Source organism: Callithrix jacchus, chromosome 21, assembly GCF_049354715.1.
Source record: "Callithrix jacchus isolate 240 chromosome 21, calJac240_pri, whole genome shotgun sequence".
Taxonomy (NCBI): Eukaryota; Metazoa; Chordata; class Mammalia; order Primates; family Cebidae; genus Callithrix; species Callithrix jacchus.
The window spans coordinates 22,239,962-22,267,493 of NC_133522.1; the positions used below are offsets into that span (position 1 = coordinate 22,239,962).

Below are 27,532 nucleotides of genomic sequence, written 5' to 3' on the forward strand. Positions count from 1 at the left end.
AGCTGGGACCACAGGTAAACACCACCAGGTCTGGCTAATTTTTTTTTTTTCACGTTTCATACAGACCAGGTCTCACTGTGCTGCCTAGGCTGGTCTCAAACTCCTGGGCTCAAGCCATCCACATGCCTCAGCCTTCCAAAGTGGCAGGATTACAGGTGTGAGCCACCATATCGGGCCCCAAATTTTGATAATTGTTAAATGTAGGTAAGAGGCCTTTGAGGGATCGTTTTATTATTCTCTTTCCTTTTGTTAATGCTTGGAATCTTTCGTAATAAACACATTTAAAGAATTAGCTGCCCAAACTTCTGGCCTTTTATTCACTTAGGATAAGCCCTGGCACCCATAACAGGAGCTATGCTCAAGATTTGTGTCCTCCTGCAGTTTCCTCTCCCGGCTTGCAATGTCTCTAGGATCCTATTTGATGCAGTCTTTGAAGGTTTCAACATCATCTCTGCTGGGAAGTCTGCTTAATCGCTCACATAAAACAGACTTTGACTATCTTTAAGTACTCAGAACTTGATTCATTCCTCGATTATAATATTAGTACATTTTCTTATGTAAAATTGTACTTATCTTCTCCTGCTGCCGTGGAAAACTTTTAAGAAGTTGGTTCATTGTCTTTCTTTCCCTTGACTTTTCACAGGGTCTGACACAGAATCATAACACCCCTGAAAATGTCTGTTGGATCATAGAGTTATCACAGTATTCACAGCGCAGAGCACATAGCACCGTTGTCATTTTGTGACCTCAAAAGGATAGCCCCAAAAGTATATCTGAGCAGCTAAGCTGTGCAAATTTTATTTAGTTTGGAGGAATACAGAACCATGCAAAACTTGGGTGTATTTGTTTAACTCAACCTAGTTACTATAGCAGTTTCTCAAACCTCCTCATTCATTTAGGATTTAAAGCATTTGGTTGACTGGAGCCAGCAAGAACTCGTTTTGGAGGGCACCACATACATAACTAGGTCTCATTCAGGTGAAGCGCACATTATTCGTATCCACAAAGTGCTTTTGATTTACCAGGAAACCTTTGACAAAGCTCTTCTCCCTTCAGGGAAGTGTGGGTGGTAGTGGTGTTGCAGGACCTAGAAGCAAAAAAGAGACACTTCAAACAAAGCCATGAAGTTCTTCTGTGCTGTTCTCATGTGATCTGGTTAGATAAAGATTTGCTCTCTACATTTGTTTACAGAAATTAATTCCAGAGATCTTTATAAAGAGGAGTGCTTTAGGGGCAAAACAAGCATGTGACACTTTCTAAGAGCTAATTCTATATATAAATTTAGACTTTGTTAAAATAACTAGTTATCATGCGATCTTAATGGGCTTTTAAAACCAGCAAAGGAAATATATTTTATTAGTTTAGAGGGCTTGTCAGAATCAACTCTTGATACATGGTTTCCCTGGGCACATGGCATGTGTTTTGAAAAATCAGCCTCCTTTGGGAATTGTACTCTTAAGATATTTGTTCTGAGATGTTCAAGCTCTCAGTTACAAGATGCTTGATCAGAAACAGAAAAGTGTGTGTGTGCGTGTGTGTGTGTGTGTGTGTGTGTGAGAGAGAGAGAGAGAGAGAGGGAGAGAGAAAGAGAGAGAATTATGCTAAAATTTAAGGTGTCATCTTTCTCAAGTAATTCTGACCATCTGTTGTCTCAGCTCATCTTAGGGTTCATAACTGTGTTGTTTCTCTTAGGGCTGAGAGTATAATATTAAACTTAACGTAGAATTGATAGCAGGCTCTTTCTTCCCCCACCTCACCATTGTCCAACTGTATGTGCCTGTTTAAAGAACAAAAAACACTGTGTTTCATAGTATTTGAACACAGGTTATGATTTCCAACCTTGCTTATTTCCTTAGGCCACACCGAAGCTGCATTTTTTTTTTTGTCCCTTTAACCCAAAAAGTAATGATGGTGGCTGATGGCATTTGGTAAGGAATTCAGCTTTTGTAGAGCAATTATTTAATAAGGGTTTAAAAATTATTATTATTATTATTATTACAATAACTAAGCAAATTACACACTATAAAGTTTTTTCCAGGCAAAATCCATTAGTCATGATCAAAGATTCCTCAGTACTAAAAGCTGTGCATGCATAACAAATATACTTGGGGGTAAATTTGCTTTAGGGGAAAAATGAAGCCTCTAGTTGCTTGATAGAATAATGTGCATTTGAGTTAAAGCACTTTAGCATCACTATGAGTTGAAAACAACTGAATCTTATTGTCACAGATTAGCCCCATTTTCTTGAAAATATAAACTCTGTATTTGTTATGGGACTTAGTTATAGATGTTCACAGTCTGCCATTGGTTAATTTTTATTGTACAAATCACTTTTACTTTTATGGGAGGCACTGTTGTGCTGTACTCTACATGGTTATATAAATTATGCAGTTTAAGGCACAATTAGCATGCATTCTCTCAGCTTATGAATAATAACATCTTTTTAATAACAATATATTTAGACATACACAGAATGAAAGGAGTTTAATGTATTGATCAAGTTTCTTTCATTGCACAGAATAAGAATGAAATGCTATTTAGGAACTCAATGAAAATATTACAAAATATCCTCTTAATCTATAATGTACACATTGTGTATATGACATCCTTGGGACTATGCAATGAAAACAGTGACAAGTAAACAATGAAACAAAAGAAAATCAATTTACCAAACCCAGAAAGGTGAAAGCATTTGATGAAACACAACTCCACAAAGAAATGTGAAGCGCTGACAGAATTGTTATATAACCTTCAATTTATTTTAATAACACTGGAAGGGCAGATGTCATAGTGGTTCCTGGAAATCTTTTTGAGGTTTCCAGGATGTGATCCCATTAATTTTTTTTTAAGCACCTACTATATTGTACAACCTATAACCAGCATTGACTAATTTATATTATGTTCCCTCTTGCGGCTGACTCAGGTCTAGTTCCCCTAAAAGGGTTTCGACTGAGCAGGATGTGGGAGTCATATGCAAAGAGGCTTCTCCGTGCAGGACAGAACACAGCCTCAGGAAGGTCACAGAGGTCAAGCTGATTACCTCCTCCAGCTCTGGCAAGCAGAGGGCTCAGCTGGGTTACCCAAGTTCACAAGAGCTATTGACATTCAGCTGCAGCTCCCACTCATTATGGGATCAGCAGGGGACTGTCTGGGCCTCCTGTTAACTCTTCTGTGCCCTGTTTTAAGATTGCAGTGAGGTCAAAAAGGAAGCCTCTCAGGTAGCTGTGCTTCAACTTCTTCATATTTATGAATCGAGAAATGAACCTTTTAAACCAGTATCTAAAAAACCTTTTACAAGTGGACACAACCAATCATTTCAAAAGCACTGGATAAAACGCAGGTAAATATATACGTTCCATGTTCACGATGCAGTGAATGTTTATTTCCTAGGTGGAAATGGAAATAGGGAGAATACGTTTTCTCTTTACACCAAGAATAATTCCCACTTTGTCATTAATAAGGAAGGCCACACATGATTTTTAAAGAGATAATAGCAGCAGTTACAATTCTTTGTCAATTAAAAGTGCATGTTTTCTCTGAGTTGCTCATGTAAAACTAACCTCAGAGAGAACTTTAACAACTCATCATCTAAGAAGTGAAGTCACCGTTTTACAGAAGTTCAGAACCTCTCTCTCTATTAGGTTACAGACATGGAGCTCTAAGTGGTAAGCCTGTTCCTTCAGGCTTTGATCTTCTGCTGACACATTATGATCTTCTACAAGTGACTTAACCTCTTTGCCTCTATGAACTCATTTGTAAATTGAGAATAATAGTTAATTAATCCACAGAGCATGTCTCTGTGGTAGCAACGGGAAGACTGACTCACTGTTACACTCAAAGGCTCTAAGTAATCTATCACTCCTAATTCTTCCTTTTTTAGCACTATACTGGCCCTAGAACACACATTATGCTAAATCCTTGGCTCTCTTCTTTTATTCCTAATTGCTCCTGCAAATGGTTGAGTATCTGTACACAGTTGGGGCTAGTTTTCATTCAACGACTATATTTAAAAAGTATTAAGTTTCTTTTAAGGACCAAGAGCTTGTAAGACAAAAGCACTACCCTTAAGGAGCTTAGAGTTTAGCTAGAAGACACGGAATTATAAGCAATATGGTCAATTCTAGGAATCCACATAAATAATTCAGAGTCCAGGTGGATCTGGGGAGATAGGAGTTATCCAGTTTGATTTCTGGCTTTGTTAGACGGTCTAGTTGACTGCCAAATCTGCACTTGACCCAAGAACACAAAAGACTATCTACATAGACTTGTTCAATCTTGACTTTCATCACAAAGGCAAACAGAAATTCCTTGATCTATCTTTTTGTGTAACATTTGACACTGTTAGCCATTCTCTCTATTATGGGCATTTGAGAAGCTATGTGAGTAAACTGGGCAATGCTAGCCCTGCATGATGTTTAGCTCTCCACCTTTCTCTTGCCATACTTGATTTCTATCACCCTTACCTCCAACTCCCACTCTATGGCTTTAGCCATTTCCCAAATACTTAGCAGCCCTCTTCTAAGCAAGAGGTCCATTTTTGTACTTGCCTGCTCTGCATTTCCACTGGTTTCTCCCACTGGCATTTTTAACTCGAGTCTAGTGTGACATCTTTCCCAGAAGAGCTCTGTCCTCCAACTTCCTTTTTGCTGCGTAAGGATTCATTATCCACCCGGTTAATCAGGCTCTCAACTTGAGAGTCATCTTTGATTTCCTCCTCTGCTTTGACCCTCCTAACTTGTCTCCCATCAATATCCCATCAATTCTATGTTCACCCTTTCCTTTATTTTGTACACAGCCTTCATCTTAAGGCAAAACTGTTAATTTTCTCATACCGTAATGCATCACAGGCTAAGTTCCAAAATCTTGAATATTCCCTTTAAACTTCTATAATCTGGCATCAGCTTACTTTCTGTCAGCCTTCTGACTGATGGCATATTGTTTCATATTGTTTTACAACCACCCCAAGAGTTATCCACCCTTCCTGAATATGCTGCGTGCCGTTCTGCCTCCTTCTGTCTGCATTTGCCTTCTCTGCAGTCAATATCCTACAGTTCTTCGCAAACTAGTTTAGACATCCGTGAAACCCTCACTGATTTATATTGCAGTTAGTCTTCTGATATGTAGCTTTTTAAGTCCTCAGCATTTACTATCAGTGCTGTAGGCATTTATAGCTTTACCCGACTTCTCAGTGCTCTGAAGATGGAGGAGACTGCATCATGTGGGTGTGGATCTCCCTGCATCACTAAGCACAATTCTTGGCAGAGAGTAGATGGTTAGTAATACTTATTGCAAAACCAATGTATTAGTCAGGTTCTCTAGAGGAACTCATAGGATAAGTGTATATATGAAAGGGAGTTTATTGAGGAATATTGACTCACAAGATTGCCAGGTGAAGTCCCACAATAGGCTGTCTGAGGAGCAAGAAAGCCAGTCCAAGTCCCCAAACCTCCAAAGTAGGGAAGCTCACAGTATGGCTTTCAGTCTGTGGCTGAAGGCCTGAGAGCCCCTGGCAAACCACTGGTGTAAGTCCAAGAGTCCAAAAGCTGAAGAACTTTGAGTCCCATATTTAAGTGCAGGAAGCATCCAGCACGGGAGAAAGATGCAGGCTGGAAGACTCGGCCAGTCTAGGTCTTCTATGTTCTTCTGGCTGCTTTTATCCTAGCTGTCCTGACAGCTGATTAGATGGCACCCACCCAGATTGAAGGTGGGTCTTCTTCTCCCAGGGCACTGACTGAAATGTTAATCTCTTTTGGCAACACCCTTACAGACACACCCAGAAACAATACTTTGCATCCTTCAATCCAATTAGGTTGACACTAAATATTAACCATAACAACCAATATGAATGAAATCAAGTAAAGGATGCCTTCTGAATAGGCTGAGATATTTTAAATTTTAGAACATCAAAACTTTAATGAAATTCATTTTTGTTTATAATGTCTTCTATTCCAATTTCCTCAAAAGAACAGAAAATTCAGATTTTTTTGACATGTAAAGGACAACAGATGGCTACTAAACGAGGATAAAAATTTAAATATGAAGAGTTAATGATATCAAGAGTGAAAATCCCACTGGATTGCAAATAGAATGGAAAAATCAAACAGTGTAATCAAACCATTCTCATTAGACTTTCGATTAATAACTTGCAGTAACAAAGTTCTCCTCAGGAATATTAACAGTGACGTCCAAGCCAGGCCACTTCTGTGATCAGAACTATGTAAAGAATCAAGAGAAGAAAATGAGATTTTAAAAAATAGTTCCTGGAAAACATGGATAATTTACTATCATTTTATTGTGAGACAATTAACCAATTATAGAAAGTCAAATCCTAAAAGAGAAATACATTTTATATCTTTTTTTTTTTTTTTTTTTTTTTTGAGACAGAGTCTCACTCTTGTTGCCCAGGCTGGAGCGCAATAATGGGATCTCAGCTCCTGCATCCTCTCCCTCCAAGGTTCCAGCAATTGTCCTGCCTCAGCCTCCCAAGTAACTGGGATTACAGGCGTCTGCCACCACACCAGACTAATTTTTTGTATTTTAAGTAGAGATGGGGTTTTACCATGTTGGACAGGCTGTTCTCGAACTCCTGACCTCAAGAGATTTGCCCACCTCAGCCTCCCAAAGTGCTGGGATTAGAGGTGTGAGCCACCATGCCTGGCTCATTTTATATATTTATATATAAAAATAAAGACTAGTTTGTGTGACTTGCTAGAGAAGATATTGAGAAGAATATAAAGTTGGTCAAGGCGATGCAAAACTACCTTTTAAAAAAAGGAACAGTGAAAATATGGTAATATTGCTGTTGTGAAAACTGTAGAAATAACCACTCCATAGATTTGCATTTTTCATAAATAAAAAAGAGAAGAAGAAAATTGAATTTTGCCTAATTGCTGCCTTTAACCTCCAGGGTTGAGTCTGTCGCTCCTGCCTGGTTAGAAATACATCTGTTTTTTCTCCAATATTCCTGATAGAAAATCGCGGGATTCCCAATGGATATTTTCACTCCTCTGGCAGATCACTTTTTATTATTGCTTCTATTTAGAAAAGAAGAACTGATAGAGAGGGTACATAGGTGTAAGATTGTGACACACATCCTGAGTACCACAGTTTGTGATTTCTCCAAAAACTCACTGATCCATTGTTTGCAGTGTCTGGTTATGTTTTCTCTCCTGGAATCTGACCCATGCTTTTACTCAACAGAGGTGACCTCAAAGGAGGCTGGTCTGTCTGCTCCCTAGTTTTCCAAATGCGAATCATAATGCCAATGAAATTGTGCTTTAAGGCAACTTTAAGTCATTACTTTCCACACTGCTTATAGCCATCTCAGTTCAGATAAGCATGCCTTTATGTTACATCTTGGAAATCTGGCATCACTGATTCTTTCTACATCTTCATTTCAGTGTAGCTGAGGTGCACTAAGCAGTCTTTGCTTTAATGGTGGTATATAGGGTACTTAACGTTGAATCCCCTATGAGCAATCTGTGTTTTAAGGAGTTTTCCTGATGATTTTAGATATGCTAAGGTTTGAGAACCCCTGGTTTAGGTAATTAACAGAAACCGATGTAACAGACAAACCTCAAATCTCGATAGCCTAATGCAACAGTCTTCTTTCTAGCTTGCATCACCATCGAACATGCGCCGGATAGGCTCCCTCTGCCTTATAGTTGAGACACCTTTTTTTCTTTTTCTGTGTAGAAAACTATTTTAATAATTATAAAAGTATTACATGCTTATTACCAAAAACTTGAAAAACATGAAGTTATAAATAATATAATAAAATCACCAATGATTTCAATGTTTAGATTAATAATGGTTATTAATATTTTGGTGTCTTTCCTTTCTTCTTTTGAACATTTGACTTCCAAGTTGCTAAGGAGGGGAAAAAGAAGCCCAAGGAACTGCTTGGGAAGAGGTTATGGGGCAGACTTGGGAGTGGCTTACATCCTTTCTGCTAGAATTCAGTGGCATCAGTGACATCACTCCACCATACTGCAAACAAGGCTGGGAAATGTAGAGCATCACGTGGTTATTTTTGAGAGTTAACATCTGCCACAACCAATATCAGTGAAACATTATGTTACTTCTACCAGGCAGATACATCATTTTGATTTTTCATTTTATTATTATTTATTTTTAATTTTTTTTAGATGAAGTTTCTCTCTTGTCACCTAGGCTAGATGCAGTGGCATGATCTCGGCTCACTGCAACATCCACCTCCCAGGTTCAAGCAATTCTTGTGTCTCAGCCTCCTGAGTAGCTGGGACTACAGACATGCTCCACCACAGCAGGCTAATTTTTTTTTTTTTTTTTTTTTTTGCATTCTTAGTAGAGATGAGGTTTCACCATATTGGTCAGGCTGATCTCAAACTCCTGACCTCAAGTGATCCCCCCACCTCCGCCTCCCAAAATGCTGGGATTACTGGCATAAGCCACTGCATCCAGCCTCATTTTATTATTTTTATACCATCCATGGACCCCTGGTGCTGAACCATTCTCTTGAAAGCTGTCTTCCTGCTCTTATTCAACTGACTAGCTAGGGTTTATATTATTTCTTGAGCTTTTTTCTGAATCTGTGCCCAGGCTAGGGCCACACAAGACATAGACATAGACATAGACATAGACATAGACATAGACATAGACATAGACATAGACATAGACATAGACATAGACATCGACATGCATACATAGACTAATATAAAAACAAAAGGGTTAGATTAAGGTGTTTTGAAGAGTAGAAACTTTACTGAAGAGTAGTATCACTCAAGCTATACTCTTCCCACTCTTGACTACATTCTCCCAGAGGTACCAACTTTGACCCACATATAGAGCCGGTATTTAACTCCATAATGCTCAATAAAGTCATACATTTCAATCTCATAGAGGCTGGGCAGGTAATGTAATCAGAGAAAGCAGAGTAGGAGATACATAGCTATGAGATTGAGGAGTATGGCCAATGGAATAGCATACTCTCCATCTAAAGGAAACTATATGCAAGCTCTGGCCAATTGCTCCCATGTATGAAGGCAACTTCAGCGTTGCTAGATTCTTCTTTCAATTTTTTTTTCTCTAGGAAAACTAGAAATCTAGATGTTTTGGTTAAATTTCTTATTTTTTTTAAACCATTGCATAATAAATAAAAGACAATTGAAAAGAATCTCTTTTGCATAACTGGCCTGTACATGCAACTCCTGTGCTAAATCACACACTCACACATCTATTATATATAATATGATAGTGGGAAGATCACACGAACCCAGAAGACTGAAGCTGCGTTGAACCATGATTGTACCACTGCACTTCAGCCTGGATGACAGAGTGAGATCCTCTCTCTCTCTCTCTCTCTCTCTCTCTCTCTCTCTCTCTCTCTCTCTCTCTCTCTCTCTCTCTCTCCCCCCCCCCTCTCTCTCTCTCTCTCCATATATATATATAGCATCCAGGCTAAAGTGCTGTGGTACAATCATGGCTCAATGCAGCCCCAGTCTTCTGAGTTCATGTGATCCTCCCACCTCAGCCTCCCAAGTAGCTGGGACTACAGATGTGCACCACCATGTCCAGTTAATATTTTAAATTTATATTATGTAGAGACAGGGTTTAACTATGTTGCCCAGGCTGTTCTCAAACTCTTGGGATCAAGTGATTCTTCCACCTCAGCCTCCCACAGTGCTGGGATTACAGGCTATGAGCCACTGTGCCAGCTCATACTTCTATTTTGCATTTAACAACTTCTTAAGATTGTCTAATAATTTAAACCCCCAAATTTACAACTTAAAATACCTTATTTTTCCTTATAAGAATTGATGAATTTGCTGAGTTATACTCTCTCCTTATTTCTCCTTTATTTTTCCCACTAAATTTTTTATTAATCATATTATTATTAAACCTTATTTTTTATTTATCAAAGTTAACATTAACTCTTTATGCCCATTTTTAGGATAAGAAAATTAGTGCTCCACATTTTTCTCCTCCTTCTCCTCCATACCTTTACAGATCTATTAGCTGTGGCATTATTTGTACTTGATCAAGTTTATACTATTTAAATTTTAGACTAACACAGCTAATTAAAAATTTAATACTTTATATTTTAAAATGAGAACCAATAAGTGTTTTTCATATTACAATTATGGTAATTTGTAATCATCGTGGAGCTGAGTAGAATGATGTAATCCTACTTCACTAACCTTGGTCCTCTTGACAAACGATGTTCTAAGAGTGAATGTCAAGTGGAGCTTTTTCTTTATACTCCACAAGTAGTTCAAAACATTCCACACTGCGCTCTTCCTCAGATTTGCTTTGTGGCTTCCTTATGCAGGTTCTTGCTCTTCTTTGAGTTTCCAGTTTTCTTGTTAATTTCTCTATTGACGGACAAGGCTTAAGCCTTTTATTCAGCCTCACAATAATCCTGTCTTTTATCTCCACTATATGTCAAAGTTAATCCACTTGTTCTGGAAAACATTGTAGTTACTGCCCTCTATACCACATTCCAGTTTTGACCATTTTTCTTCTTACTTTGGGAGGATTTTTCTTTTTCTTTTTCAGATGGAGTCTCGCTCTGTTGCCGAGGCTGGAGAGCAGTGGTGTGATCTCAGGTCACTGCAATCTCCGCCTCCTGGGATTCAAAAGATTCTCCTGTCTCAGCTTCCCAAGTAGCTGGGATTACAGGCACCTGCCACCACACCCAGCTACTTTTTTTGTATTTTCAGTAGAGACAGGGTTTCACCATGTTGGCCAGGCTAGTCTCGAACTCCTGACCTCAGGTGATCCGCCTGCCTTAGCCTCTCAAAGTGCTGGGATTGTGGATGTGAGCCACCACACCTAGCCTGGGAGGATTTCTTTTCATTGTATTTCTGGGTTGGTGCATTATTTCTTAGATCCCATGGCTTCTCTTCAATTCCTTTGTAGTTTTCTTGAAAAATAAAAATAAACACAATTTAAAAAAAATTTTTTAAAGCAAAGGTAAGTGTAGGAAACCGATTGTGTGTTTAAAAATGTCTTTATTTTACACTCATGCTTTTGTTTGTCTTCAGGCTGAGAATTTCAAAGAATGCGTCTAGTTCTAGTTCTACGTTTGGTTTTTTTGATGGTTTGTTTTTTAGAGACAGAGTCTCACTTTGTTGTCCAGGTTGAGTGCAGTGGCACAATCTCAGCTCACTGCAGCCTGGACCACCTGAGCTCAACTTATCCTCCCACCTCAGCCTCCCAAGCAGCTGGGACTACAGGTGTGCACCACCACACCTGGCTAATTTTTGGGGTGTTTTTTGTAGAGATGGGTTTCTCCATGTTGCCCAGGCTGCTCTAGAACTCCTTTGCTCAGGCTATCTGCCAGCCTCAGTCTCCCAAAGTGCAGGATTACAGGCATGAGCCACTGTGCCTGGAAGGAGGTGTCTAGTTCATTCTTTCTTTTCTTTTCTTTTCTTTTCTTTCTTTCCTTCCTTCCCTCCCTCTCTCTCTCTCTCTCTCTCTCTCTCTCTCTCTCTCTCTCTCTCTCTCTCTCTCTCTTTCTTTCTTTCCCTTCCTCTCTTCCTTCCTTCCCCCCTCTCTCTCTCTCTCTCTTTCTTTCTTTCTTTCATTTTTTTCCAGAGAGGGAGTCTTGCTCTGTCACCCAGGCTGGAGTGCAGTGGCACAATCTCGGCTCACTGCAACCTCCGCCTTCTGGGTTCAAGCGATTTTCCTGCCTTAGCCTCCTGAGTAATTGGGATTACAGGTGTCCATCACCATGCCCAGCTATAATTTTTTTTGTATTTTTATTAGAGACAGGGTTTCACCATGTTGGCTAGGCTGGTCTCGAACTCCTGACCTTGTGATCCACCTGCCTTGGTCTCCCAAAGTGCTGGAATTACAGACATGAGCCACTGTGCCTGGCCGACTAGCTCTTTCTTAATGCCTAGACATGGATCTTTCATCCTGTACTCCAATTAGGATTTGGGCATTTCTTTGGCTCTGGGGAATTTGATCCTCTTTCTTCTCTGCTACCTCCATTTTCTTTTCCTTAATTTTTCTCCCTCTATATTTTCCCTTCTCTTTTTCGGAAATTCTTCTTAGCTCGGGATTTGGGCCTCTTGATTTGAGTCTCCATGTCTGTTCATTCTTCTTTCACACATAAATATTAATATATTATAATCTTGGGGGCTTTGACTCTATGTTCTAGATTAAAATATCTTTTTTTTAAATTTCTTGACTTATATCTAATACATTCATTAGTTTTAAGAAATTTGCCAGTTACACATTTAATTTCCAAAAACTCTCATTTTCTAATTGCCCTATTTCCATAGTAGTCTCTTCTTGAGTGTGGGTATGTTATGTCGGCAATATATTTCTGAATCTTTCTGAAGAGACTGATTATAATTCTGGTTAGTGAATTATTTGTTTTCTCTGGGATCACTTGTTCTGTTTATTTTGGTTCTTTTTTGACCTTCATCCTATTCTGATTTTTCTCAAGTGAGTGTGGTTGGTTGTCCACTTAATATTATGAATGAAAGACTCAATTAATGAATATAAGGAACAAGGATAGGTTTTCTCTGCTAGAAAATTGTGTGTATAAAGAAGAGCAGATACACTTTACAGTGTGCAAGAGAAGGGTAGACAGGCTGGCCTTTTTCTTCTCTTTCTTTTCTGTAAAAACTCTAGCTCAGGCTTGTTTAATGGCCTGTGGCCCCGGACGGCTTTGAATGCAGCCCAACACGAGTTCATAAACTGTCTTAAAACATTATAAGATTCTTTTTGCAACTTTTTTTTTTAAGCTTATCAGCTATGGTTAGAGTTAGCATATTTTATGTGTGGCCCAAAACAATTCTTCTTCTTCCAATGTGACTCAGGGATCCAAAAGATTGAATATTCCTGCTCTGGCCTCTTGAGTTCTCTAGGAAATGGAGTTGAAAATTAACTCTTGTCCTTCCACTTGGCCAATCTCAACTCTTTCTTTGCTGCAAACACCTGCTTTTCTCAGCACATTGACTTACCTGGGCAGCAGGCAAGGTGAACCCGTTAGGCAATTGCACTCCAGCTTCAGGATCTGGTAACCCCACCCTGTCCTTTGGTCCCTCTAGTCCCAGGAGTGGTAGACTCTCACTGCTATTGGTAACCTCTGCATTGAATCACCATTTTCAACTCTTGGCAGTACCAAACTGCTTACATCTTTAGGATAACAAACCTTTGTACTGATTTGCCTCCATTTAGAATGTCTATAAAGACTTTTGTTTTCCTGATTAAACCCTGCCTGACACAGTTGTATAGCCCATTCCAGCTCTCTTGTCTGCTAATTCTTAGGTTGGAATTTCTACAGATCTTCACCAGCAGAAAGGGTCCTCCCTGAATTGCTGCATCCTTCAATGAATAGCCTGTTAGGTATATGACTTCCTCCACCTTGAACACACACTTCATGCCATCCTTTCTTTTTACTTTTTCTTCTGATGACCCTGCCTCTCTATTTCCTCCTTTTACAAAGCTGTTATAATTTATTCATTTTAAAACATGCTTACTGTCACTTCAGTGGCAGAACAGGAGGAAGAGAAGCTGGATGTGTGCACTCAGTTTATTGCCTAGTAATGGAAGTTTTGGGTTAGCTCCTTTTGAGGGTTTGCTTTTCTTAAGAAAACTGGATATGACAATCTGATAATAATTTCATTTTTACTAATTTATTTATATTAAAAACAAGACAATAATAAAATCAAAAACCCCGACAAGAGCAAAGTCCAATGTAATGATTATTTCTGCTGTTAAAGGCTGGATAATTATTCTGAAAAAACTAAGGAAGAATTTGGGTGAATGATTTCTGTCCTACCCTTTCATCCATGAGCAACTATGTCCTTAGATCAGAGGCTCTGCCTATGTAACATTTCTGTGTATTGGAGCTGCCTCTCTTAAGGTTTCATGGTTTAATCAGTTATTCTGTGAACACACCAAAACTATTCAATTTGCTATTTTGGTTATCCCATAGTTGATTTCAGTATGTCCCTTTCATTTAGCCACTCTGTTATGACATAAACATGCTTATAAAGTAATAAGAAAAGTCATTTTTTCTAAAGACTTTCTTTAGTTCTAGTTATGTTGAACTGAAAACATCATTCTGGGAAAGTGGAGAAAACTACGTAATGACCAAATAAAGCGTTCATTCAATCATCCCTAATGATTTTATGGTGGCTCGAAAATAGGGGTCTAAATTTTTAAGATTGAATCTACTACAAACTCAATAGGAAATTGACTGTGCTCAATATTGCATATTTTAAATACTTAATAAAATGGTAATGGGTAAACACTTTTCTGTTTAAGAACAATTTTGGAAAAGAACATGTATCAACATAAAATTATTTAAGAATCTGCTCAATTGACACCTCCTTTCTATGAGAAATTCACCCCTTTATGTCTCCATTTGTTTTTGTATTGATTTACTTTGTTGCAAGAGCTTTGCCACTTTGACTACTGTTGATTGCTCCAAGATGGACACTTAACTACTCTGAGTCAGTCAGATTCTCTCTCAACAGACTGATACTCAGAGTCATCTAGTTTCTAAAAATGGCTGGAGATGAGCAACATATAAAATGTCTGTGGATGCTGGACAAGACACCCATCACCTATTATAAGAAAAGAGAGAAATGACAGTGAAGAATGACAGAAACAAGAGAAGCAAATCAGAAAGACAAGATATCATGGGGGTAGGGCAACCGGGGGGAGAGAGAGCCTATAAGCCTGCTCTGCATTCCTAACAGCTTTTATTACTGATTCCTGTTTCTATAGAGGCATTGGATTTGCGAGGCTCACCTGAATTCTTATAATGAAATCTTTCTTTTGCTTAAGCTTAGTTGAGCTGTTCTGCTACTTGAAACCAAAAGAGCCTAAAATAAAACACAGCACACAGCAGAACAGGGAGACTGTTACTTTCCAAGTGCATGAATACAGAAATTCAGAGACTGCTGGATTTACGTCTGTGTAAAAAGAACAAATTGGCTGCGATTCCAGGTTGCCCTCCAGTGATTTTTTTAAATTGATACATAAGAAATACATCTTCAACAATTTGCATATTAAGTCTTCTACGAGTATCCAATTCCTGAATATTTAGATGCTCTGTATTTGGTTAAAGTCTCATAAATTTATGTTACATTTTATGTAATCTTACACAGTTTTGAAAAATCTCATTAAATAATTCTGAATGAGCTTTGTAGAATGTTGCACAATGTCTGGTAAATGTGTAAGTGCCCATTACTGTTCACAGTACTAAAGACATGAAATCAGCCTACATGCTCATTAATGGTAGACTGGATATACAAAATGTGGTGCATATACACCATGGAATACTATGGAGCCATAAAAAGAATGAGAGCATGTTCTTTGCAGTAATATATGAGGAGCTAGAGGGCATTAACCTTAGTGAACTAACACAGGAACAGAAAACTGAATACCCCATATTCTCACTTATAGGCACCTGGACATTGAGGATATATGGGCACAAAGAAGGGAACGATAGACACCAGGGGGTCTACTTGAGAGTAGAAGGAGAGAAGATGGAGATGATTGAAAAACTACCTATTGAGTATTATGCTTATTAACCAGATGGCAAAATATTCTATACACCAAACCCCCACGACACACAATTCACCTATAGCACAAACCTTCATGTGTACCTGTGATCCTAAAATAAAAGTTAAAAAATAGTGTAAATGCTCATTAAATGTTAGCTCATGTTCTCTTTCCTCCTTAAAGCAGTAAGTTTTTCATTCATTAACTGATTGCCTCAATTGTTCAGAAAATATTTTAATACAAAGACCCATATCTAGTTCTGGGGCTATGTAGGTTTTAATTAGACCTACAGTTAGAACTACAGAGGAATCGGTTACAGACAAATGTTTTCAATACTACCTGCTAAAGACTGCAATGGAGAGAAGATCAGAGATTTTTAGGAGCACAGAGGAGGAGCAGCTGCTTGGCTGTGAGGGCAATGATGCCAAATTTGCCAGTTCTGCCTTTAAGCAAGTCCTTTAGGTTCCATGGCCCTCAATTTGTTAAATATAAAATAAGGCTAATAAGGATTTATCCTTAGTTGTTTTCACAATTAAGGTTGATAATTTAAAACGTATATACATTTTATTTATTTTTATTCCCTCCATGTAAATACAAGCATAAACGTATATTTACATGGAGGGAAGTGATTGCATCATGGGGGAAGTTTCCCCCATGCTGTTCTCATGATAGTGACTCATCATGAAATCTGATGGTTTTGTAAATGGCAGTTTCCCCTGCCCTCTCCTCTTTTTCCTGCCACTATGTAGGACGTGCTTGCTTCCCCTTCACTTTTCTCACAACTGGAAGTTTCCTGAGGCCTCCACTAATTCATTAATACTGCCCGGAGAAGTTGAAAAAAAAAAAAAACAACCAATCATATACCTAAGAAGCAGCATTTGAAGTGGGTCATGCAGCATTTAGTTATGGTATAGGTTTTTGCAGAGAAGAATGTTCTAGAAAGAGCAGACAACCTATACAAAAGCATCTGTTTTATAGTAACATAAATTCATAGGAACACAGAGGAGAAGCAAATACTTGGTTGTGAGAGCAATAGGTAAAGTGTCTTCAGTCAGTAGGAAGAGCTTAGCACAGCCCATTACAGGCAGTGTTAGAAAGGAGTGGTTGAAGAAGCAGATTGGGGCTCCAGAGGAGGAAGATTTTCCTTAACCCTTATGCAGACCGTGGCTGTGTGTGAAAATAAACTGATAAAGACAGTGATATGGTTTAGCTCTGTGTCCCCACCCAAACCTCATCTGGAATTATAATTCCCATGTGTTGAGGGAGGGACCTATAATCCTCATGTGTTGAAGGAGGGAAATGATTGGATCAGGGGGTGGTTTCCCCCATGCTGTTCCCATAACAGTGAGTTATCATGAGATCTGATGGTTTTATAAATGACAGTTTCCCCTGCCCTCTTCTCTCTTGCCTACTGCCACGTAAGACATGCTTGCTTCCCCTTCACTTTCCTCCGTGATTGTAAGTTTCCTGAGGTGTCCTAACCATGCTTCCTGTTAAGCCTGTAGAATTGGGAGTCAATTAAACTTCTTTCCTTTATAATTACCCAGTCTCAGGTAATATTCTCTTTTTGTGTGTGTGTGAGATTGAGTCTCACTCTGCTGCCACGCTGGAGTGGAGTGGCCTGATCTCGGGTCACTGCAACCTCCACCTCCTGGGTTCAAGCGATTCTCCTGCCTCAGCCTCCCAAGTAGCTGGGACAACAGGCACGTACCACCATGCCCTGCTAATTATTCATATTTTTGGCAGAGATGGAGTTTCACCATGATGGCCAGGATGGTCTTGATCTCTTGACTTTGTGATCTGCCCATCTCAGCCTCCCAAAGTGCTGGGATTACAGGCATGAGCCACTGCACCTGGCCTCAGGTAATGCTCTTTATTGCAGAACTAAAGAGCATGACCTGAGGTCAGGTGCATTGGCTCAGAAAGCAAGCTAATATAGACAGATTAACAGAAAAATAATCCAATTTATTTAGTATAAGGTTTCTGTGAAATAAGAGCCTTCATAAGGAAGTGAAGACCCAGAAAAACATTCAGAGTTGTGTATTTTGAGAGGTTTGGTGAAGAAGTGGATTGTTGTGGGGAAGTATGATGGGACAAATCAGGGTATGATAAGGACCATGCTCCCCGGGAATATGCTGCGGAGAACTTAGCAAAGTCATTTGTTCAGATCCTTCCCAACTGTCACATGAGGGTCTCATGATAGGCTTCCAAGGAAGGTGAGAAAATTCTTTCTAAGTTTTGTGGCTTTAGGGGAGAAGGGCAGTAAAACCTCAGAGAGACCTTCCTGCTTCTGCAGTTTTCTCAAATTCTTTTGGGTTAAAATACTCAGTATGTCAAGATGACATATTCTGGGGCAGCCTTGATAGGGCTCAGATGAGAAGGGCCATCTCTGGAAATGGGATTTTATTCTATAGGCTTTAAGGGGAAAACAGAGGATTTTAAACACAGGCACAACAGTCAAATATGCATTTAGGAAGATAACTTGATGACTGGTGGAGAAAGCACTGGAAGGTAAAAGGGGGAAGGCCAGTCTAGAATTCTCTTAAGATAATAAGGCATCTATACCCTCCATTTGTTTCTTAGGAATCATTCATTCTCTAAAGACTCATAAGGCTAGTAATGATTGCTGCGGAAAAATACTACTTTCCCAAAAGTGCCTATGGATTTACAGATCATCCTGAAGACAGAGAGGCAGAAATATGTGGGCTACAATATGAAGTTAGGAAATAAACCTTAAGTATTTTTGAATTTTTTGAAAAATAAAAAGTGCTAAAGAGTAATGTAACTCATTGAATGCAGCTATTTATACCTGGTTGAATAGGCTGATTGGTCATTACTTGATGAGTACAGGGTTGAATAGGCTGATTGGTCATTACTTGATGAGCGCAGGGTTTAAAAGTTATTTGACCAATGACTACAACTGTTTGTATCTCCAAATTTCCTTCTCTCTCTCTCTCTCTCTCTCTCTCTCTCTCTCTCTCTCTCTCTCTCTCTCTCTCTCTCTCTCTCTCTCTCTTTAATTTTGAGACAGAGTCTCACTCTCTCTCCCAGGCTGGAGTGCAATCTCAGCTCACTGCAACCTCCATCTCTTGATCTCAAGTGATTCTCCTGCCTCAGCCTCCTAAGTATCTGGGACTACAGGTTCCTGCCACCACGCCAGGTTAATTTTTGTATTTTTAATACATTTTAGTCATGTGCTTTACTTGGGTAATAGTTAGAACTCCATGAGCTATGTATCTAGTCTCAGAATGTACCATAGTACAGAAACTAAAAGCCTATTTTAAAATAATAATAATTCTTGACTCTTACTCTATTTTTAGAATACCACAAAGTGGAGTGAGACCCACAGCATTCATTACCTCTCACTTCTCTTTCTGCGCTTGTTCTACACAAAGCAATGGTATCCATGCTTCTCACTTCCAAAACTCCCTTAGAGTTCCTTCCTCTGACCCAATCTAAACACTGTTTTTCCCCATTTCCTACCACTTTCCTACTGAACTTGCACAACAGAGGTTCAGAAGAACCTATCTGGCAAGGGAGGATTCCTATGGGATGGTAGGGGATGGGAAGAAACTAGTGTAACAATGGCAGGATCATCTTTAGTAATAAAAGTGAGGAGGATGGCTGGGACCATTCATACATGAGCCATTGGACCACAGTGCCCAAAGTGTGAGAAAAGGTTACCCTAGAGAAGGGGCACAAGGTGAAGTATGGGAAAAGTTGGCATACATAAGTCTAGTCTTTGGTCTGATAAAATATGTCCCACTCTAGTTTTCGTATCTGGTTAATGGCAGTGAAGAGAGGGTCTGAACTGTTTAAAGGCTATGATTTTATTTTTCTTAAGTCCTTTGAAAGTGGAGATACAAAGAAGGCCAAATTATAAAAGAAGTAACAACAAAATAATAGCTAATATTTACTGAGTGCTTATTAAGGGCCAGGCATTTTGTAAGCATTATCTTATTTAATCCTCATGCAACGCTCTGAGGTATATGCATCTCCACTTTATAGATAAGGGAACTGGGTTTTAGAAAGTTTAAATAACAGCTGGGTGCTATGGCTCACGCCTGGCATCTCAGCACTTTGGTAGGCCAAGTTGGGCAGATCACCTGAGGTCAGGAGTTTGAGATCAGCCTGGCCAACATGGCAAAACCCCATCTCTACTAAAAATACAAAATTAACCAGGCATGTTGGTGGGCACATGTAATCCCAGGCTGAGCCAGGAGAATCACTTGAACCTGGTAGGTGGAATTTTCAGTGAGCCGAGATCATGCCACTACATGCCAGCCTTGGTGACAAGACTGAGACTCTGTCTCAAAAAAAAAAAAAAGAATTTAAATAACATGCTCAAATTGGTAGAGCCAGAATCTGAACCTGGTGTATTTAGTCCAGAGTCCTTAACTTAATAATTGGATTGAAAATATTCTGTAAACTTATCCTTCCACCTTAAGTCCCAGAAATAATAGTTGGAAGAGTAAAAGATTTAACAAAACACATTAATTAAAGTTATTGTGTTACTTCAAAATACTTCCTCTGAATTAGTAGCATTTGTAAAAAGGAGACTAAAATTTTCATGAATGTGAAAAAGGAAAGAGCTTTACTAATGGCTAACATAATTAATTAGCAATAATAACATCTATGGACAAAAATGACTTTAAACACTTTTTTTAAATGAGCAAGCATCTGATGAACATCAATTGTACCCTGCATGTTGGAGGTCATACAAAACATGTAAGATTTTGATCTTCAATACTAAATGATTGCTTAGGATAGTGTACCTAAGGTCTCTAACATATTCCATTGCTTATAACAGGTCAGTTAATACTGGGTTTTTTCCCCCCTTATTCTCTGTAATGAGCTTAAGATACAGTTGGGGAAATGTGACTAACACATCTGAAATATACATAAACTAGTGAAATATGATTGGTATGATTATATAGCATGGATATTTGTCCCTGCCCAAATCTCTTATTGAAATGCAATCCCCAGTGTTGGAGGTGGGGGCTAGTAGGAGGTGTTTGGATCATGGGAACAGATCCCTCATTAATGACTTAGTCCATTCCCTTGGTGATAAGTGAGCCTTCTCTCTGAGTTCACAGGAGATCTGGCCATTTCAAAGTAGCACCCCCTCCGCCCTTGTTTCTACTTTGGCCATGTGATGTGCCTACTCCCTCTTTGTCTTTCAGCATGATTATAAGCTTTCTGATGCCTCCCCAGAAACTGAGCAGATGCTAGCGCCAAGATTCCTGTAAAGCCTGCAGAACCATGAGCCAATGAAACCTCTTTTCTTTATTCATTACCCAGTCTCAGAAACTTATTTAGAGCAGTGTCATAATAACCTAATACAGTATAGTATATTATAGTATTATTGTATATTATTATAGTATATAGTACAGTATAGTATATTATTCAATATATATATATACATATATGTTGAAGCTGCAGGGAGCCATGATTGCAACAGAGTAAGACAAATTTGAGACAGGGTCTCACTCTTGCAATCATGACTCCCTGCAGCTTCAACCTCCTGGGCTCAAGCAGTCCTCCTGCCTCAGCCTCTCCAAGTACCTGGAACTATGGGCATGCGCCACTGCACCGAACTAACATACACACACACACACACACACACACACATACATATACACATACATATGTGTGTGTGTGTGTGTGTGTGTGTAGAATTGAGTTATTGCAATGTTGCCCAAGCTTTAATGCCAGGGCTGAAACAAACCTCCTGCCTCAGCCTCACAAAGTGGATTGTTGGCGTGAGCCACCATGCTCAGCCACATGCAATATTTCAAATAGAAGTGAGTAGACAGGTAAGATTTCTGAAATGAAATTGACTCTGAATGGGGATTTTATGGTTTATTAAGATTTGCTTAGGTGAAGAGTTGAAAATTTAGGAAGTTAAAATAATTTGAACGTATGTGAGATTAAATATGAGTTTAGGGGAGCATTTAATGTATTGATATGGCTGAGTTAGAGCCTTTTCTTTAAAACTAAAAATATTTCATGAATTTCCAGCAAAATAAGATTTTAAATCTTTTGAATAATTCGGGTTAAGCAGTATAATCATGATGAATGTCGTGGTAGCATATTATCTCAAGTGAATTAAGCATTATGAGTGGAGACGTCTGACCCCAGAAGCTTTTGAAACAAAACAAAGGGACATATCAAATGTCTGGTTTTACTCCAAAAAAACTTCAGAGTCTGGCTAAAGGGAAGTATTTTAAACATGTTTCTTAAGATAATAGCCCAGGTTTCGGACTCTTCCAAGTCATTTGGAGAAGAGATTGTCATACTAGAAATATCATCTTTAGGTCTATCTTATCAGGTATTAATATGTCTTCACAAGTGTATGCTTTTCTCCTTAGGGTGAAAATATCAAGTTAATCATGTCATGCAGGTCTCACAACTCAATATATTACCTTAGAGTCATATACACATTAGAATGTACAGTGAAGCAGTGATTAATGAAATATCATTTCCTGATAGTGCAAAAATTGTGTCTACAGATACACATTTTAGTTTTTGTTTTTTTTTTTTTTTACAGTCTTGGCATATCTTGTGTGTTTTTAAGGGAATAATTTTATAAAATGGAAGTCAAAATCTTGGGAGTGACTGTTCATTTTAGAGGAGAAAATTGGATCTTGGTCTGGCTGAGATACATTGGCATTAGTCTTGCTGTGGTATATCTTGAAAAGACAACAGAACTACATCTCAACTATTATAATACTGCCATTCTGTATTATGCAAACTTGCAATATTCCGTGAGCTGCCTTGTACATTCCAGAGAAAGGAGGAGCCAAACATAACACTTTAATAACATTAGCTCATATGAATTCATTTTTATACAGTGCACATGGAACGAAATATATAATCATATTAGAATTAATTGAAATCACAGGCCAAAAATGGAAATATGGTTCATTGTCTTTAATTTGGCCAAGTGCCATTTAATACCGAAAACATTTCACACTTAACTTCATTATTTATATATTTCATCTAGTGGGCATCAAATGGGATAATATATATTGAAATGTTCTACGAAGTAAATAAGCAATCCTAAAAATGTAAGGTTTTTATAATAATCGCTCCCTTTGGCCCAGTGTATTTTAAAATAGAAATGTGGGTATTTGTGTAATATTTTTTATTATGAACTTCCATTGGGTTATTTCATCAATGAGTGATCCTAAATTGTCTTTGTGATATTCTAATGCTACTGCAACTAGCAAAATATAGATATAAAATAAAATCAAATAGGTTTAATGTGAAAATATTTTTTTCTCCAAGTAATTGTGAAAGAAAGGTAGAAGAACCTTATAAGACAAAAATTATTTTAAATGAATTTTATGGATATTTAAAAATAACATTTAAGGTAATTAATGCCTCATTTTGGTGTCTGCAAATATTATTTGGAATACAATGCTAGGAAATTGTTGGCACTTGGATCTTAATGTCGTCACTTTTTCAGATCCAACTTCTAACAAATATAATCACTGCTAAGCACAACATGGGGGAAATGGCACTGGTGGGTTGGGTCATGACTATATCTAACAAACAATACAATTAACCCCTTGGTACTTAGATGGAGAAAAGTACACTTTTCTTCCTCTGAAATATATTCAATTCTTACTAAGACAACTAAATTTAAAATTCTGTTTCCAAACACTATTCAGGTTCACCAGATTCCGTGGCGCTATTTCTTTAACCCTGGGAGATAAGACTATTTATCATCTTGCTATACCTCACCTCTGGGTTCTTCCAGTTCCACACTCTGCTTGCAGTCTTACTGGCAGTATTCTGACACTTATGATGCAGTTCTAGGCACCCTAACCTTAGTGACCTGACCTCTTGGTGAAGGAACTTTTGACTTTGCATGCCAAACTTTCATCAGGATAGCTGTAAGGCACTTCACAATTGAATTCTAATGCCTGCCAATTTACAACTACTAGAGAAAAGTCACTTGGGAGTCCAGGTGAGGGAGTAGTTTGTTCAATTAATAACATTCAAGATGCATCATTTTCCAATAGGAAGTACAACTCTATTGGTCAGCATCGGACTACTCAAAATTCTCCACTTACAAGAACGTCTCCCTGTCCTTAAATTCAAGGACTTAGAGCAGTAAGCAAACCCAGCAGGAAGTCCCCTTTGAAGTGCAGGAGCTCAGATATGCAAAAGTCTTCATCAGCAAATGCTGAATAGTGCTTATTCTTCTCACCTTTGGGATTGACCATTAACTCACTTCTGGGCATTCTCAAGTAAAGCTGTTTTTCAGGTTGCTTCAACTTCAGAGTCAATAAGTGAGTGGCTTTGGTCAACAAGGGTTAATAAACACTTTCTTCTGCCTCCCGCCTCCTCACATTCCAAAGTGGACTCACTGAGCATGAATGCATTAGCATTTGTAAGGGACAGCCTTACAGTTATCTACAGGGAGTTTCTGGGATTATGCAGTCTTTCTCATTTGTTCCCCCTTCTTTCAAATCTCTTCCTACTTCAAAAGATCCTACATGTAACTGCATGAAAAATCTTCAACACTTGCCTCATTCTGTGACTTGAGAGTTTCCCAGGGGTTCATGTCCCATCTTAGTGACTCTGCCCGCTGCTCAACATCTCCCACCATTCTCTCTCCACATCCCATTATTTTGACACCTCTTTCAACATGCTTTCATGTTATTTGTCTCCTCCTGGTGTCATTATTTCTGCTGTGTATATTTTTTGCCTCTGCTGTGAGTTACATGTGCATTACAATTTTTACATTTTAAATTGTCTTCCTCCAGAAATCCTGCTGTGGATTACCTACCTCTGACTCATTCCTTTGCTATTCGTTCTATCCTCAACATGGATATATAAAATTTTACCCTATTATCTTTAAGCTATTCTTTAACAATAGTGATAATGTTAATAACTACCATTTTCCAACTTACTGCATTCCTTCATGTATTTTTTTTTCATAGCAACAACCTTCTGAGGTAGATATTATTGCATTTGTTTTATAGAAGAGAAACTGAAACTTAAGGAAGTTAAATAAGTTTATTAAGGCCACCCACATAGGAATTACCAAGGCTTGAATGTGAACCCGGCAGAACATCACACTTAATTACTATACTGTGCCTCTGGCTCTCAAGCCCCTTACTTTTACTAAACATCTCGTAGATACCAGATTCCACAGCTAAGTGATGGGGACAGCAAGAGCATAGTCTCTGCCTGCCCCCTGCTTTCTCACAGCCTGGTGGAAGACAGGATGTGGATGTCACGAGAGCAATGTGATAAGTGTTCAAACGTGTGGAACTACATGGGTAAGTAAGGGTGACTTATGAGAGGAAGTAACAGCTGAATTTGAAGTGGGAAGAAGAAGCTTGCCAGATGACAAGGAGACAGGAAGTGGCCTTGAAGCAAAGGGGTAGAAGCAGGAAGGGTCTTCAAGACGTCTTTATACTCTCAAAAGAGACTTACAGACTCAAAAAAAAAGTAGTTGTTAACAATTTAGTGAGGAGTTGCTGTGTGCCAACTCCTCCTCACCCAGAGTGTCCAGAATGCAGGACTCGGATCTGGAGGGTTGGAGGAGGATGCAGAGGCCCAGAGGCTTATGACCCAAAGGGCTTGTATAAAGACTAAAAAGATAGGACTTTATCTTCTGACATGTAGTTGGCTCTGTAATGTTTTCTCTGAATGACTTTCCCTCCTGATTAAATTGTAAAGGCTTTGAGGACATCTAAGCTGCTCTTATTCCGGCCTGGATACTTTTCCATACAGAAAGGGAAAATCTGTTTATTGGAGGCATTGGATGACCTGCTGCTTTTCTTGGTTTAGACTTGGTATCATCAAGAAGCAGTCAGTGCCCTCATTTTGGGAAGTATTAGATGCCTCCTGAAGATGTGGCGCCCTCATACCAAAAGAAGTTAGGTAACTATTTTTCAAGTAGTGTGATACTTAATGGAATCTGTATTACAAACTCTGATAAGGAACAAAAAGAGAAAGAGGCCCAACGGTAGCTTTAAAATAGAGAATCATTCTAGAGCAGATAAAATGGAAAGATCTAGAAGGGACAGATACATCATAATCAACATGCATCAGTATTGGTGAAGGGCAGTATTTTTATTATCATTAAAATAAGATCATTCTCATATACTAGGCCAGTGTGAAGAGAAAGACTTGAAGTAGGTGATCTAAGTTTAAAAGTGAGGAGAAAATCAGAAAAAAAAAAATATCCAGGAGTTTGATCAGTAATTCTGTGAAAGGCAGCATAATGTGGGCGTGTTCCTGCATCTGTAATAGAGATATTATCCCTTCTTGCTAATGAAAAGAATGGGTGGTCTTAAAGATATTTATAACCCTGTAGATTGAAGCTCATGCTGTTTTAAGTGTGAGATGAGATTGCCTGGTGCTCTGTGATTTGTAGGGAATTATTAAAATAACCTGGAAAAGATAAAATTGTAGCATTCCAGAATATACCCTGATCATCTACCTCACATGCAGTGAGGGTGTCTTTGGTCTAGAGGGCTCTAGTATGAAATTGACAACTGTCCTATTCTATTCTAGAGTTTCAAAACAGTTCTACTTAGTGATCCAACCTTGGCAGGTCAAAAAGGAGAGAATCAATGTCCTAATTCAAAGTTCATCCATCTAGAATACGGCTAAAAATAATACAGAAAAATAAAATAGCCACGTAGAATTCTTTTAATGGCTAAATCCTATATGCAGATTTAAAATTCAATAAATGAAGTGATGAAAAGCAAATGTTTAAAAAATGCATATGGCTGATTATTAAGTTTCCAGGACAGGCTGCTTGAGTTCAGATACCTGTTCCATAGCTTCCTAGCAGTGTGACCTTGAAAACTTGATCAAAATCTGGCCTCCTTTTCTTCATCTGTGAAAGGGATAAATGTGGCATCTACCTCATAGCATTGTGAAAATTAAATGTGTTATTGTGCCTAAAGCACTTGAAACAGTGTTGGCACACAGCAACTCCTCACTAAATTGTTAACAACTACTTTTTTTTTGAGTCTGTAAGTCTCTTTTGAGAGTATAAAGATTTGTGAAAGAGATGTCATTTGAATTTGTAACATAATTGTTTTTAAGATGATTAAGATGGTAGGTTGAACAGATAAATGTATTTAATAATTTTAATAACTCTGTCTATTGGTACCAGAGATTTGAATTTCTCTCTCTCTCTCTTTCTCTTTCTCTCTCTCTCTCTCTCTCTCTCTCTCATTGTATGCATTCTTTTTTCCCTTCTTAACCCCATTTCATGTTGTAGCATGTTTAGGAGGGTAGGAGGGAACTGGCCACTACACTGTGAAAATTTAATATACACATCTTAAATCATTTCTCAATACATATCACTCTCCCCATCATCCATATTTTCTCTGTACCTACTGAATCAGAAACACTGGGGTTACCCAGGTACCTCCACTTGTAACTTACTACCTAGATTTTCCTGCACATTAAAGTTTATATGGATAAATGTCCTAGATTCTAAAGTAAGGTTTAACTAATACTGAGTAACCAAAGTTTTATATTCTTTGCTTTATAATATCTATTTGGCACCTAAATATGTTGACTCTGAATATCAATCCTTTCATTAAATTAATGTTTTATTTTTATAAATTGGACTCTTTTGGTGGCAAGTAGAACTACATGTCAAAACAAGCAATCAGACATATCTTTGGGCATCATCTTTAAGACCTTTCCTCTACCAATCTCATCAGGGCTTATGCAGTAATATTAATCTATAGATGTGGTCATTTTACTCTTAAAAACCAAAAGAAAGTGTTTTTTATTATCCCACAGAAGTGGATCCCTGTGCTGAGTGTAATTTCTATGACTCTGATTTTTGTGTCTGGGTCATCTTTTCTTGAAATGCTCCCAAGATGAATATTTGCCTGCAAGGTCATCCTCTGACACGTCGTCCAGTTTGAATCTCAGCCCTCTAAAACAGGGCCCTTTCCACAAAAGCCTTCAACTTCAGAAGAGCTGCCTTTTATGTAGCTCATGAATATGGTCTAACTGCTTCAAGCTCTCC

General features: G+C 38.4%; 1 long non-coding RNA gene across 1 annotated transcript in view; it reads right to left on the bottom strand.

Annotated features, from left to right (window-relative positions):
• Nucleotides 1-303: 303 nt before the first annotated feature.
• Nucleotides 304-27,532, bottom strand: part of LOC118149915 (uncharacterized) — a 35,382-nt gene continuing 8,153 nt past the window's right edge. The window contains exon 3 of the long non-coding RNA XR_004737670.3: nt 304-1,087. This is a non-coding gene — a long non-coding RNA (uncharacterized LOC118149915). The remainder of the gene's footprint in view (nt 1,088-27,532) is intronic.